The 15,469-nt window shown below is 39.8% G+C and overlaps 1 long non-coding RNA gene across 1 annotated transcript; it reads right to left on the bottom strand.

Moving 5' to 3' along the window:
- Positions 1-1,195: 1,195 nt before the first annotated feature.
- On the bottom strand, positions 1,196-14,449 carry LOC122700315. Its single transcript, XR_006342745.1, has 4 exons — positions 14,310-14,449; positions 8,652-8,781; positions 4,934-5,135; positions 1,196-1,237 (listed from the first exon to the last, which is right to left on the bottom strand). It is a non-coding gene; the product is annotated as an uncharacterized LOC122700315 (long non-coding RNA).
- Positions 14,450-15,469: the final 1,020 nt, after the last annotated feature.

Below are 15,469 nucleotides of genomic sequence, written 5' to 3'. Positions count from 1 at the left end.
TGAAATGAAAACTGACCTTTTCCATGTCCTGTGGCCACTGCTGAGTTTTCCAAATTTGATGGCATGTTGAGTGCAGCACTTTCATAGCATCATCTTTCAGGATTTGAAATAGCTCAACTGGAATTCCATCACCTCCACTAGCTTTGTTCGTAATGATGCTTTCTAAGGCCCACTTGACTTCACATTCCAGGATGTCTGGCTCTAGGTGAGTGCTCATACCATCGTGATTATCTGGGTCATGAAGATCTTTTTTGTACAGTTCTTCTGTGTATTCTTGCCACCTTTTCTTAATATCATCTGCTTCTGTTAGGTCTATACCATTTCTGTCCTTTATCGAACCCATCTTTGCATGAAATGTTCCCTTGGTATCTTTAATTTTCTTGAAGTGGTCTCTAGTCTTTCCCATTCTGTTGTTTTCCTCTATTTCTTTGCATTGCTTGCTGAGGAAGGCTTTCTTATCTCTCCTGGCTATTCTTTGGAACTCTGCATTCAAATGGGAATATCTTTCTTTTTCTCCTTTGCTTTTCACGTCTCTTCTTTTCACAGTTGTTTGTAAGGCCTCCTCAGACAACCATTTTGACTTTTTGCATTTCTCGTCCATGGATATGGTCTTGATCCCTGTCTCCTGTAGAATGTCACGAACATCCATCCATAGATCATCAGGCACTCTGTCTATCAGTTCTAGTCCCTTAAATCTATTTCTCACTTCCACTGTATAGTCATAAGGATTTGATTTAGGTCATACCTGAATGGTCTAGTAGTTTTCCCTACTTCCTTCAATTTAAGTCTGAATTTGGCAATAAGGAGTTCATGATCTGAGCCATAGTCAGCCCCTGGTCTTGTTTTTGCTGACTATATACAGCTCCTCCATCATTGGCTGCAAAGAATATAATCAGTCTGATTTTGGTGTTGATCATCTGGTGATATCCATGTGTAGAGTCTTCTCTTGTGTTGTTGGAAGAGGGTGTTTGCTATGACCAGTGTGTTCTCTTGGCAAAACTCTATTAGCCTTTGCCCTGCTTCATTCTGTACTACAAGGCCAAATTTGTCTGTCACTCCAGGTATTTCTTGACTTCCTACTTATGCATTCCAGTCCTCTATAATGAAAAGGACATCTTTTTTTGGGTTATAGTTCTAAAAGGTCTTGTAGGTGTTCATAGAACCATTCAACTTCATCTTCTTCAGTGTTACTGGTTGGGGCATAGGCTTGGATTACCATGACACTGAATGGTTTGCCCTGGAAACGAACAGAAATCATTCTGTCATTCTTGAGATTGCATCCAAGTACCGTATTTTGGACTCTTTTGTTGACTATGATGGCTACCCCATTTCTTCTAAGGGATTCCTGCCCACAGTAGTAGATATAATGGTCATCTGAGTTAAATTCACCCATTCCAGTCCATTTTAGTTCCCTGATTCCTAGAATGGCGACATTCACTCTTGCCATCTCCTGTTTGACCACTTCCAATTTGCCTTGATTCATGGACCTAACATTCCAGGTTCCTATGCAATATTGCTCTTTACAGCATCAGACCTTGCTTCTATCACCAGTCACATCCACAACTGGGTATTGTTTTTGCTTTGGCTCCATCCCTTCATTCTTTCTGGAGTTATTTTTCCACTGATCTCCTGTAGCATATTGGGCACCTACCAACCTGGGGAGTTTCTCTTTCAGTATCCTATCATTTTGCCTTTTTGTATTGTTCATGGGGTTCTCAAGGCAAGAATACTGAAGTGGTTTGCCATTCCCTTCTCCAGTGGACCACATTCTGTCAGACCTTCCACCATGACCCGTCCGTCTTGGGTGGCCCCACACGGCATGGCTTAGTTTCATTGAGTTGGACAAGACTGTGGTCCATGTGATCAGATTGGCTAGTTTTCTGTGATTATGGTTTCAGTGTGTCTGCCCTCTGATGCCCTCTTGCAACACCTACCATCTTACTTGGGTTTCTCTTACCTTGGACACCTCAACATATTAGAGGTCCTGAGAAGCCCTGAAGTAAATAATACTGTGATATTTTGTCTAACCCAGTATTTCCCATATTTCTTGGAACACAGAATTCTGTTTTTTCCCCCAATGTTACATCCCACATAGTGCTCTAGGAAATACATTCAGAAAATGAACAACATCATAGACAACAGAATAGGAAAAAGGAGAAAGGGTTAATTGCTAGTCTTCTGGTTGCCATTCAGTGGCTGCAAAATAGAAATTTTGTCATGGGAAATAAATAAACTTTCTAAAGCAATTAGAAAGCTATCATATCCAACTTTAAAACCTTATTAATGGATGGACTTTTCCTCCACATGAATTCACATTCTGTTAGGTGACTCTGGTTTTGAGGTGATGTGGTTTTTAGTGGGTTCCTGGGTCTATTGAAGGTGGCACTATTGGGGCAGAGGGCAATATTTCAAGAGAGAAAATTATTCCATCACTTTTTTCTAGGGAGAAGCCAGTATGAAAAATCAATACTAAGCACAGGGCAAAGAGGATATAATATCTGCTCTTTCTACAACAGTGGATGATGGCAGATTTCTCTCATTTTCTTCCTTACTTCCTTTGTATTTCTTTTCCAGAATTTCCCATTGTTAAATTTCTATTACCCAAAACTCATGTGTAGAAAAATTTTACTTATAAAACTTGAGGCTGTAATATTCTCAAATTAAAATACTAGCATTTTTCCATGTACAAACTAGACATTTTTAAAAGGTTGTTTTGTCTAAAAAAGGAACAGTGTGAACTACCCCTCTGCTTTCCAAAGCTGGCCTGATGACCTGGACCTGCCTAGAATGAAGTTTTCTGTGTTCTGTCATGAAATGAAAAAAAAAAAGGTGACTATGTAATGAATTTTTTATGAAGCTACATGTATTCCATTTAAATAAGTGCTTTTTGAGATATGTCCTTCCCACATATTTGGTATTAGTATACTCATTTTTTTTTTTTAGTGATAAGCAAAGATAGTAGCTATAGTCTTTTTAAACATCCTTTGGGAAATTAAAATTTGGAAATATGTCCCACCAGCCATAGGATACTGACCTCTGGACTAATCAAATGCAAGAATGAGTGACTAAACAGAGTAAAACTAGAAATTTCAGTGACGTAGGTCCCAATCCTTCCTTATCACTGAGTGACCACGACCTCAGAAAACCCAAACTAAAGCACTGGAATAACCTGTTTCCCTAGCTATAAGTTGGTGAAAGCAATTGGAATCTATTTTTTAGGGCTATTGTTACTGATAAAGTATTATAAATGACAAGGAGGAAACATTTTGCAACAAAGAAGGGTCAAATAGTATATCCATGTGTATAAAAGAGAAAATAGTAGACAGATCTACTAAATTGATTTAAAAGATATAATTTCCTACTGTTTTCAATTTTTTTTTAATTGAAAAAATAAAATCAGAAGTCCCATTGAACACCATTGAATTATCTTTGAACTGAGCTATTTATGGAGTCACAGAACCATGGAGCTTTAGAACGAAAAGAGATTATGGAAAACATCCAGTGCAATCACACTGTTTTAAAGGCAAGGAAACTGAATACTAGAGAATAAAGATACTTCCCAAAGGTCACTTATTTAAAGAATGAAAACAGTCTAATAAGAAAAGATACCTTCTGAAACCTGAATAAGAAATAAGATCTTGTAAGAAAAAAACATGGGGTTTCCATCCCTAGATTTTAATGCTGGCTTTGATACATAGTTTTGAATCTGTTACTTAACTGAGACCCAATGTCTTCATCTTTTAAATAGCATTGAAAATATCTCATAAAAGTATAGTTAAGAACAAATGAAATAATATACACAGTACACTGAAGGGGCACACAATGAATGCTCAATAAATTATAACTATAATTTCTATTATGTGAACTTTAAAAACCTCACAATTTACCATACCTGCTAAAAAATATTCAATTTGTGGGTTTTAAATGAGCTAAGTAAGAAATAAGACCTAAATATCTGATGTCCTACCAAAAATATTATCTTTATTAGTTCAAATAGTTCCCTTCAATTTCTATTCATAGCATTCCTGAAAGACAATGTAGGGCTTTTTCAAACTTGAAATCACCAACTGACATACTTTCACTTTAGGATGGAATTTGCTTGACACCGCTTAAAACAAGTTTGTCACTGAAATATCCCAAAGATTATTCAACTATGGAGAAATCCTAGCACCTCAAAGCTTGTAATTTTCTTTCTTATCTAACAAACTTTTATGAAGATAAGGATTGTAGTACTTAAAATCTAGTTAAGAATGTCTTCAAATCATCTTTTTCAAAGTTATGCCGCAAGCAAAATCTTGAACACTGGACAGACATGGGTTTTAACTGAAGTCCTGCCACTTGCTGACTGTGTGACCTTAGACAGTGAGGTAGTTCATCCAAGCCTCAAGAGTTTTAAGTGTAAAATGGGGATAATAATAGTATCAACCTCAAGGAATTTTGTGAAGATTAAATGTTAGGATGCATATTAAAAGCTTACTTAGACCAGTGTCTGCACTGTATTAAGTGTTCCCCAGAAAATTTTAGCTAAATTAAATGGTAACTAGGAAAATCCCATGGACGGAGGAGCCTGGTAGGCTGCAGTCCATGGGGTTGCTAAGAGTCGGACACAACTGAGAGACTTCACTTTCACTTTTCACTTTCATGCATTAGAGAAGGAAATGGCAACCAATTCCAGTGTTCTTGCCTGGAGAATCCCAGGGATGGGGAGCCTGGTGGGCTGCTGTCTATGGGGTCGCACAGAGTCGGACACGACTGAAGAGACTTAGCAGCAGCAGCAGCAGCAGGGACTTCCCTGGTGGTTCAGTGGCTAAGACTTCGCACTCCCAAGGCCAGGGTTCAATCTCTGGTCAGGACACTAGATCCCACATGCCGCAACTAAGACCTGGTATAGCCAAATAAATAGATAAGTATTAAAAATTAAATGGTTACTAACCTCTTTGTTGGAAGATGAACTTTGATAAGTCTCATTTTTATAATCTTCTGTTTCTTCTGGCAGATGTTACATAAAATTGTAAAAGAACTGATTTTTCAGCCTACTCCTGTAAACTGTCGAGGGCAGATGCTCACGTGAAGATGGAACTAGAGGTAGGCTTCCTCCCTTGTTCTAACAAGAGCTTCAAGTTCAGTTCAGGACTCTAAAAAGAAATAGATTTGCTGGTTACTTTGGAACCATCAGGATATTAGAGTTTAGAGAAGCTTCCCTGCTGTCCTGGTGGAAAATAGTCCCCAAACTTAGTCTGCGCTGTTATTCTACGTCTCAGACTCCTGATTATTTCCTTCAGTGTAGACATAACAATTGGAAGCTATTTTGTTTATTTGTTGACCCCACACACATTATCCCCCTCTCTCCCACTCCTATCCCCTCTGCTAGAATGTAAGCTCTTTGTTGGCCTAGACAGCGCTGGGACTCAGGGGTTCACAGCTATAAATCCAGGGCCTAGAACAGTGCCTGTGTATTGTCAGTTCCCAGTAACTATTTGGCGAATGAATGAATGATTTTATGAATGGGAAGCCCCAGCAGGTGCTCAGGGCTTTAGATTTTCCCTAGAAGTGTAGAAACGAAGGTGAACTGATCTTGCAGTTACCGTAAGAGGAAAAGAGAACTAGTAAAATTCATGACCACATAGACTCAGTAATGAAGTCCACAACTACATGGGACTCAGAATCCCTGCAGGGGGTTGTGGAGGGGATAGGGGTGGGGAACAAAGGAAATAAATGGTAGCTGCGTGACCTCAAGCCAAAAAATTATACACACACACACACACACACACACGTGTACATATGCAAAAAGACACTATCCACTGAGACTTAGGGTAAATTAGAACTTGGTAGGTTGTTTTTTATTTCAGGCACAATAATCTTTCTTCACTTGACCTCTGGGTCACCACCCACTCACTGCTTCTTGGATCTCTATTCTCATTGGTCCCTCCACCTTGGCCTCCTTTGCTGATTCCTCCTCATTTTCCCAACTTCTGAACACCAGACCACTCCAAGTTGGTCCTCAAACCTCTATTCCTTACACACTTCCTAGATGACCCCTACCTGCCTTATGTCTGCAAATACCATCTGTAGGCTAAAACCTCCAAGTATCTATCCTCCCTTTGATCTCCCTTCTGAACTCCAGATAGGTACCCCCAACTCAGCTGTTCAGTATTCCCCCCTTGTACACCTAACAGACATAAACTGAAAAAGGGACCAGAACTGAACTCCTGATTTTTACCCCTAAACCTGCTCGCCCTAATAGCAAATCCATTCTTGCAGTTGTTCAACCCCAAATCCTTGGAATTTTCCATTTTTTCCCTCTCTACAATCCATATCCAATTACCGGCAAATTCTTTTGGCTGAGTCTTTGATATACACCTATAATCTGACTACTTTTCTGCCTCTTGGCTACCACCCTGGTCCAAGTCACCATCATCTTTTTCCTAGAATCACAACAGTTCTAAAACTAGTCTCTTGGCTTCTGCCCATGCTGCCTATATATAGTTAAAGCCTCTTCCAAGCAGCCAGAGTGATCCTATCAGAGTATAAAATTTCATCAATAATCTCCTCTAATCAAAACTCTCCAACAGTTTTCCATCTTACCAAAGTAAAAGCAAAAGCATGATCTGAGCCAGAATACCTCTTCTCATCTTATTTCCATCTTTTCCCCACAATTCACTCTGCTACAACTGGTGGACAATCTGAATGGATTTCAGATTAATTTAGAAAGTATTAGTCTGAAAATTCAGGAAAAGGTTTAAAATGTCTGACTATAAGTAAATAAACTATTTAAGTTAGAGAAATATCTGATTTTTTTTAATCTGCCATTCCCTGATCCCATGGTATGAAATCAGCATAAATATTAATATTTTAGGGTCTTTAGTATTTGCCTGGAGTTAATCTTTTGGGCCAGAAAATGCAAATTAGATTACCTCTAAGTTTCTACTGTTAACTCTTGATCTCGGTCTTGGAGAGCATATCCTCTAGCTTTTAGTATTTTATGGAGTGCTTTTTTCACACTATAAAAATACCAAGGCTAATATACCTGCTCCACTTAAAATGCAGTCCTTCAGCACACATGAAATCCTACTGTGTTTCAGGTAGTGGGTAGGCATTGAGGAGTCAAGGATGAACAAGACATGCCCGTATCTTCAAGGAACTCACACAGGAGTTTAGGTTGCAGCAAGAGGATTTGATGTTAATAGTGTAATGATGGAGGGATGGCCACCATGCTATGAAAGCCAGCTAGAGGGCACCCAGATAAGTCTAAAGAAGCCTGACAATGTTTTCTAGAGGATATGATATCTCATTGGAAGCATAAATGATGTGCAGAAATGGGAATACCGGAAAAAAAAAAAAAAAAAGAAATGGGAATACCGGGTAGGTCATATTCCAGACAGGAAGTAGAGCATGAGCAAAGCCATGAATCTGGGTGCTGGTGTGCAAGAAATAACAAACATTCGAGCCAAGCCATCTTTAAGATGAGACTGGAAAGAGAGGCAGAGAGCAGGGCACAGGGAACTTTATTTGGCATTTTAAGGAGTATGAGCTTTGTTCATAGGAAACAGAGAGTCACTGAAGAGGAGAGTGTGATGCTATATGGATACATTTAGAGGCAGACAGATGAGTAGGGAGGCTGTGGCAGCATCCAAGTAGAAGGTGCTACAAGTCTGAATTAGGACAGGAGGAGTGGAGATGAAGGAGAAGGAGACAAAGTAGAAGAAATATTGAGTTAAAATTAGTAGAACTTAGTGTGAAGGAATCCAAAATCCAAAATCAAGGAATCCAAAATCACTGCAAATGGCGACTGCAGCCATGAAATTAAAAGACGCTTACTCCTTGGAAGAAAAGTCATGACCAACCTAGACAGCATATTAAAAAGCAGAGACATTACTTTACCAACAAAGGTCCATCTAGTCAAGGCTATGGTTTTTCCAGTGGTCATGTATGGATGTGAGAGTTGGCCTATAAAGAAAACTGAGCACCGAAGAATTGATGGTTTTGAACTGTGGTGTTGGAGAAGGCTCTTGACAGTCCCTTGGACAGCAAGGAGATCCAACCAGTCCATCCTAAGGGAGATCAGTCCTGGGTGTTCACTGGAAGGACTGATGTTGAAGCTGAAACTCCAATACTTTCGCCACCTGAAGTGAAGAGCTGACTCATTTGAAAAGACCCTGATTCTGGGAAAGATTGAAGGCAGGAGGAGAAGGGGATGACAGAGGATGAGATGGCTGGATGGCATCACCAACTCGATGGACATGGGTCTGGGTGGACTCCAGGAGTTGGTAATGGACAGGGAGGCCTAGCATGCTGCGATTCATGGGGTCACAAAGAGTTGGACGTGACTGAGTGACTGAACTGAACTGAACTGAGTGTGAAGGAGCCAAGAAGGAGGTGGCAAGCATAAACCTGAGGTTTCTATCTCTGAGGGTATTACCAAATATAAGTAGGAACAGGATCAGGCATGAAGAAGATTTCATTGTGATGTATGCTGAACTTGCAACATTAAGGGAAAAGCATTCATTCATTTATTCATTGATCAAGAATTCTTTATAAAGTACCTACCATGTGAAGGTCCAAGTTTGAATCTGAAAGGAGAGGTCTGGACTTCAGAGAGTTGGGTGTGATTAGCTTGTGGGATGATCCTTCAAGGATGGTTGGTACTGTACCTGGCACAAAGGATGCTGTCCTTGGGCATCTGTTGAAAAGCATGGATGAAGAGCTACTCTGCGAGACTTTGTAAGAAGAGAAGAGCTGGGAATCAATGATGAAGCTCTAGAAAATACCAATGGTTCGGGCCTGGATAAAGGATACAGAAATGGAAAAGTCAGAGATGTGGAGGACTAGAGGGGTATGGTGTCATGGACATAAAGTGAGGTAGACATAGGACCCAAGTACACACACATTATTGAATATTAGAAGGACTTCATGAATTATCTCTAAGTTGAAAGTGAAACATGTCTTAAGACAAATCTAAGTAAGAATGAGCATTTCTTGTTTTCTAGAGTTTTGTCACCTTGTAATCCAAGGGCTACTCGGCAGTAGTTGCATTTCCAATCACCAAATTTAATTACTAAGTTTATGCTATTCTGTGCTTTTGCTTTAAATCACTTTGGATAATGTTTTTCCCCATTTATGATGATTATTTTCTGTCCATGGTGTTAACTCCCTCAGTCATTCAGTTGTGTCTGACTCTTTGCGACCCCATGGACTACAGCACACCAGGCCATCCCTGTCCATCACCAACTCCCAGAGTTTACTCAAACTCATGTCCATTGAGTCGATGATGCCATCCAACCATCTCATCCTCTGTCATTCCCTACCCCTCTTGCCTTCAATCTTTCCCAGCATCAAGGTCTTTTCAAATGAGTCAGTTCTTCACATTAGCTGGCCAAAGGATTAGAGTTTCAGCTTCAGCATCAGTCCTTCCAATAAATATTCAGGACTGATTTCCTTTAGGATGGACTGGTTGGATCTCTGCTGTCCAAGGGACTGTCAAGAGCCTTCTCCAACACCACAGTTCAGAGCCATCAATTCTTTGGTGTTCAGCTTTCTTTATAGGCCAACTCTCACATCCATACATGACCACTGGAAAAACCATAGCTTTGACTAGATGGACCTTTGTTGGCAAAGTAATGTCTCTGCTTTTTAATATGCTGTCTAGGTTGGTAATAATTTTTCTTCCAAGGAGCAAGCATCTTTTAATTTCATGGATGCAATCACCATCTGCAGTGATTTGGGAGCCCCCCACCCCACCCCAAAATAAAGTCTGCCACTGTTTCCCCGTCTATTTACCATGAAGTGATGGGACCAGATGCCATAATCTTAGTTTTCTGAATGTTGAGTTTTAAGCCAACTTTTTCACTCTCCTCATTCACTTTCATCAAGAGGCTTTTTAGTTCTTCTTCGCTTTCCGCCATAAGGGTGGTGTCATCTGCATATCTGAGGTTATTGATATTTCTCCAAGCAATCTTGATTCCAGCTTGTGCTTCATCCAGCCTAGTATTTTGCATGATGTATGCTGCATGTAAGTTAAATCAGCACTGTGACAATATACAGCCTTGACATACTCCTTTCCCAATTTGGAACCAGTCTGTTGTTCCATGTCCAGTTCTAACTGTTGCTTCTTGACCTGCATACAGATTTCTCAAGAAGAAGGTCAGGTGGTCTGGTATTCCCATCTCTTGAAGAATTTTCCACAGTTTGTTGTGATCCACACAGTCAAAGGTTTTGGCATAGCCAATAAAGCAGAAATAGATGTTTTTCTGGAACTCTCTTGCTTTTTTGATGATCCAGCGGATGTTGGCAATTTGACCTCTGGTTCCTCCACCTTTTCTAAACCCAGTTTGAACATCTGGAAGTTCACGGTCCATGTATTACTGAAGCCTGGCTTGAAGAATTTTGAGCATTACTTTATTAGTGTGTAAGATGAGTGCAATTGTGTGGTAGTTTGAGCGTTCTTTGGCATTGCCTTTCTTTGGGATTGGAATGTAAACTGACCTTTTCCAGTCCTGTGGCCACTGCTGAGTTTTCCAAATTTGCTGGCATATTGAGTGCAGCACTTTCACAGCACCATCTTTTAGGATTTGAAATAGCTCAACTGGAATTTCATCACCTTCACTAGCTTTGTTCGTAATGATGCTTCCTAAGGACCACTCGACTTTGCTCTCCAGGATGTCTGGCTCTAGGTGAGTGCTCATACCATTGTGATTATATGGGTTGTAAAGATCTTTTTTTGTCTATCTCTAAATAAATAAATAATAAATAAATAAATAAATCTAAGGCTGATTTATTTAGTTTATTTTTTTTCTTTTCTTTTTTCTTTTATTTATTTATTTATTTTGTAGTGGTTTTTGCCATACAATAACATGAATCAGCCATGGATTTACATGTGTTCCCCATCCCGATCCCCCCCTACCCACCGCCTCCCTCTCCATCCCATCCCTCTGGGTCTTCCCAGTGCACCAGCCCTGAGCACTTGTCTCATGCATCCAACCTGGGCTGGTGATCTGTTTCACCCTTGATAGTATACTTGTTTCAATGCTGTTCTCTGTGAACATCGCACCCTTGCCTTCTCCCACAGAGTCTAAAAGTCTGTTCTGTACATCTGTGTCTCTTTTTCTGTTTTGCATATAGGGTTATCATTACCATCTTTCTAAATTCCATATATATGCATTAGTATACTGTATTGGTCTTTATCTTTCTGGCTTACTTCACTGTGTATAATGGGCTCCAGTTTCATCCATCTCATTAGAACTGATTCAAATAAATTCTTTTTAATGGCTGAGTAATATTCCATAGTGTATATGTACCACATCTTCCTTATCCATTCATCTGCTGATGGGCATCTAGGTTGCTTCCATGTCCTGGCTATTATAAACAGTGTTGCAATGAACATTGGGGTACACGTGTCTCTTTCAGATCTGGTTTCCTTGGTGTGTATGCCCAGAAGTGGGATTGCTGGGTCATATGGCAGTTCTATTCCCAGTTTTTTAAGAAATCTCCACACTGTTCTCCACAGTGGCTGTACTAGTTTGCATTCCCACCAACAGTGTAAGAGGGTTCCCTTTTCTCCACACTCTCTCCAGCATTTATTGCTTGTAGACTGTTGGATAGCAGCCATTCTGACTGGCGTGTAATGGTACCTCATTGTGGTTTTGATTTGCATTTCTCTGATAATGAATGATGTTGAGCATCTTTTCATGTGTTTGTTAGCCATCTGTATGTCTTCTTTGGAGAAATGTCTGTTTAGATCTTTGGCTCATTTTTTGATTGGGTCATTTATTTTTCTGGAATTGAGCTGCAGGAGTTGCTTGTATATTTTTTAGATTAATCCTTTGTCTGTTTTTTCATTTGCTATTATTTTCTCCCATTCTGAAGGCTGTCTTTTCACCTTGCTTATAGTTTCCTTTGTTGTGCAAAAGATATTAAGTTTCATTAGGTCCCATTTGTTTAGTTTTGCTTTTATTTCCAGTATTCTGGGAGGTGGGTCATAGAGGATCTTGCTGTGACTTATGTTGGAGAGTATTTTGCCTATGTTCTCCTCTAGGAGTTTTATAGTTTCTGGTCTTACATTTAGATCTTTAATCCATTTTCAATGCAATCCCTATCAAGCTACCAATGGTATTCTTCACAGAACTAGAACAAATAATTTCACAGTTTGTATGGAAATACAAAAAACCTCAAATAGCCAAAGCAATCTTGAGAAAGAAGGGAACTGGAGGAATCAAACTGCCTGACTTCAGGCTCTACTACAAAGCCACAGTCATCAAGACAGTATGGTACTGGCACAAAGACAGAAATATAGATCAGTGGCACAAAATAGAAAGCCCAGAGATAAATCCACGTACCTACGGACACCTTATCTTCGACAAAGGAGGCAAGAATATACAATGGAAAAAAGACAACCTCTTTAACAAGTGGTGCTGGGAAAACTGGTCAACCACTTGTAAAAGAATGAAACTAGAACACTTTCTAACACCATACACAAAAATAAACTCAAAATGGATTAAAGATCTAAATGTAATACCTAATGCTGATTTAAACCAGAGGATAAAATTCTGTCAGTATGAGAACAATTGAATATCTAAGACCTGATGATAGCATTTAGTTAATAATATATTCATGTGCTGATGATAGATGGTAGCTTCCAGTTCAATTTTATGTGAGTGTGTAGATTATTGGTTGTAAATGTCTGTCATCTGGTTTTTATTTTCATTTTATTTTGTTTCGCCTACCCAGCATCCATACTGAGTCTTATGATGATGGTATCTGAGTTTTTCTTAGGGAACCACTTCTTCCCCATATCTAGTCCAAGTAATCTGGTTGGAGCCGACTGCACCAGACTTCAAGGAGAGGGAATGTGACTCAGAGTTGATCAGTAAAACATTGCAATCCCTGGGTTTGAAGGATGTTCACATGACCAATCAAAAGCAATGAAATAGGATCCTTGCACTTGCTAGAGAAAATAGGCCAAATAAACTCTTTACTGAACTTAATGCTGGATGGGTATATACTAGGAGCTGGTCATAGGGAGGGCCAATATAGAGGAAAGAGGAATTGAGAGATGAAGAAAGACTAAAAGTTACTAAAGACACTATTGGTGGTGGTCAAATGGTTAAGAATTTACCTGCCAATGCAGGGAACATGGGTTTGATTTCTGCTCCAGGAAGATTCCACGTGCCATAGGGCAACTAGGCCCATGCACTGCAACTACTTAAGCCCGCACGCCTAGAGCCCATGCTCTGCAACAAGAGAAGCCACCACCATGAAAAGCCCGCACACCACATCAAAGAGTAGCCCCCACTCACTCCAAGTATAGAAAGCCCATGTGCAGCCACAAAGACCCAGTACAACGAAAAATAAATAAATCTTTAAAAAAAATTAAAGATGCTTGAAATCCTAGATCTGGGCATCTCAATTATGTGAAGCAATAAATTCCCTTTTTAAACTCTGGCAACATTTTGTTAGCTTTCCCACCATTTGAAACCAAAAAGTCTACATGAGAGACAAAATTCCATCTTTCTTCTTTCTGCTTCATCCCCTGAAAATGGAGTCAACTGTCTAAAGTCAAAGTTACTTCCTTTGGCAAGCATCCTATGAACACAGCCCACACTATGCTCAGCATTCTCAGATCAGCCTTTTGTCATCTTCTCTATCAGCCTCACTCTCTATTTCTACTTTGTGTCCTAAAGCTCTATTCATCACCTGAACTCAATGAACTCAGAAAGTCCTAAGTTCTAATATCCACTAGATTGTAGCCCTCACTGCTTCCCATGGATACTTCCTGTTTACTGTATTCACCTGCAGCAGGCTCTTTCTACTCTGTCAATTGTTTGTTTTAATAAGTAAAGGCAGTACTGGATGGAAGCCACTTCTGTCCCCAGGCTTGCAAAGCCCACTGCCAAATGGCTGGCCTCTGGCCACCACCCAACACCACCCAGTACCCTTTGTTCAAGCTCAAATCTTCTTATCCCAAATGTTGTACCTACTGCTTTTTTCTTCTCTCTCCAGATGACAAGTTCACCCTGATGTTATTCCCAATTCTGTCATCTCGATTGTTGCCATGACATCAAAGACCTTTGCCATTTTCCCTCAGGGATCTTAGGAATTTCTGGGAAATCATACCTTAGTAGTCTAGAAGAATCTAGCTTCCAAACACTATTTCACAACTACCAAGATGACACTCTCTGTCCTCAAATAAGGTGGTTTCCCTTTTTCCTGCCTCTAAACAGGCAGGGTATCTATTTGGAAACACCTGCCAAGAGAGGAAAACAATTTATTCTAGAATTATACAAGAGGATAAGAGTTTTTCCTTTGGTGTTTACCTGAAACACGGGGAATAACAGAAGGACCAGTGCTTCTCCGAGTGCAGATGATGAGGTGGTCTCCTTCCGCTTAATCATCTTTCTCTCATTCAGTCCATAGGAATTCAGTAGGCTTCTATGTTCTTGTCAAGACCCAGAGAACTGCGCTGTAACCATTCAATACAAATTCAATGAATATTAAATTGAGCATCCATTACGTGCCAGGCACTGTACTAGGTAAGGGGTATACAAAAGAGAACAGGACAGGCTTCATTTAACTCCTACTCTACTGAAGGTCAAAAAGAGGTAGCAAATAAACACATGACATAAATGAACAAAACATCAGACAGTGCTATCTGATGCCTATCATCAGACAATGAGAAGTGCTATCAAGAAAATATAAGGGGCTAATATAAACAGTTAGGGAACTATTTCAGATAGAGCGATCAGAGAAGGCTGTTCTGAGGAGCTAATATCTGAGTTAAAACCCAAATGAAGTGAAGGTACAAATCACATGAAGACCTTGGAGAGGAGTATTCCAGACAGAAATTCAGCACATGCAAAGGCCCTGAGCTTGAAGCAAGCTTGCTACATTACAGCTGGGGTAGGTAAAATGTGGTCTGAGGATCAAATCTGGCCTGCCTTCTTTATTTGTACACTCCAAATGCTAAGAATGGCTTTTACATTTTTAAGTAGTTGGGAAAAAAATGTTTCATGATGCATGAAAATTATATGAAAATCAAATTTTCGCGATCATAAATAAAAATTTTTTGGAACACATATCATTCATTTAAATATTTCCCATGGCTGGTTTCATGTGTCATTGGCAAAGCCAAATAGTTGCAGAAGAGATTGTGTGACCTGTAAAACTTAAAATATTTACTATATGGCCCTTAACAAAAATGTTTGCTGACCTCTATATTGTAGGAACAGGAAGAAATATCTTCCCAGGCTTGAGAAAACCTTGAATTTCTTTAATCATTTCTGACCCCTTTGACTGTAAATAACAGAAAACCTGTTTCCAGTTAATTTATGTGACGTTCAGGACTTTTCCCCTCACGCGATGGAATCTGTCATCTCTCTTTGAACCTGGGTGGGTTTTGTGCCTGCTTTGATCCATAGAACATGAGAAAAACGGTTCTGTGCCAGTCCAGTCTTGGGCCTAAAGAGACTGGCATCTT

This window comes from Cervus elaphus, chromosome 9 (genome assembly GCF_910594005.1).
Source record: "Cervus elaphus chromosome 9, mCerEla1.1, whole genome shotgun sequence".
NCBI lineage: Eukaryota > Metazoa > Chordata > Mammalia > Artiodactyla > Cervidae > Cervus > Cervus elaphus.
The sequence above is the reverse complement of the archived record's forward strand: the minus strand, read 5'-3'. Positions and strand labels throughout refer to the sequence as shown.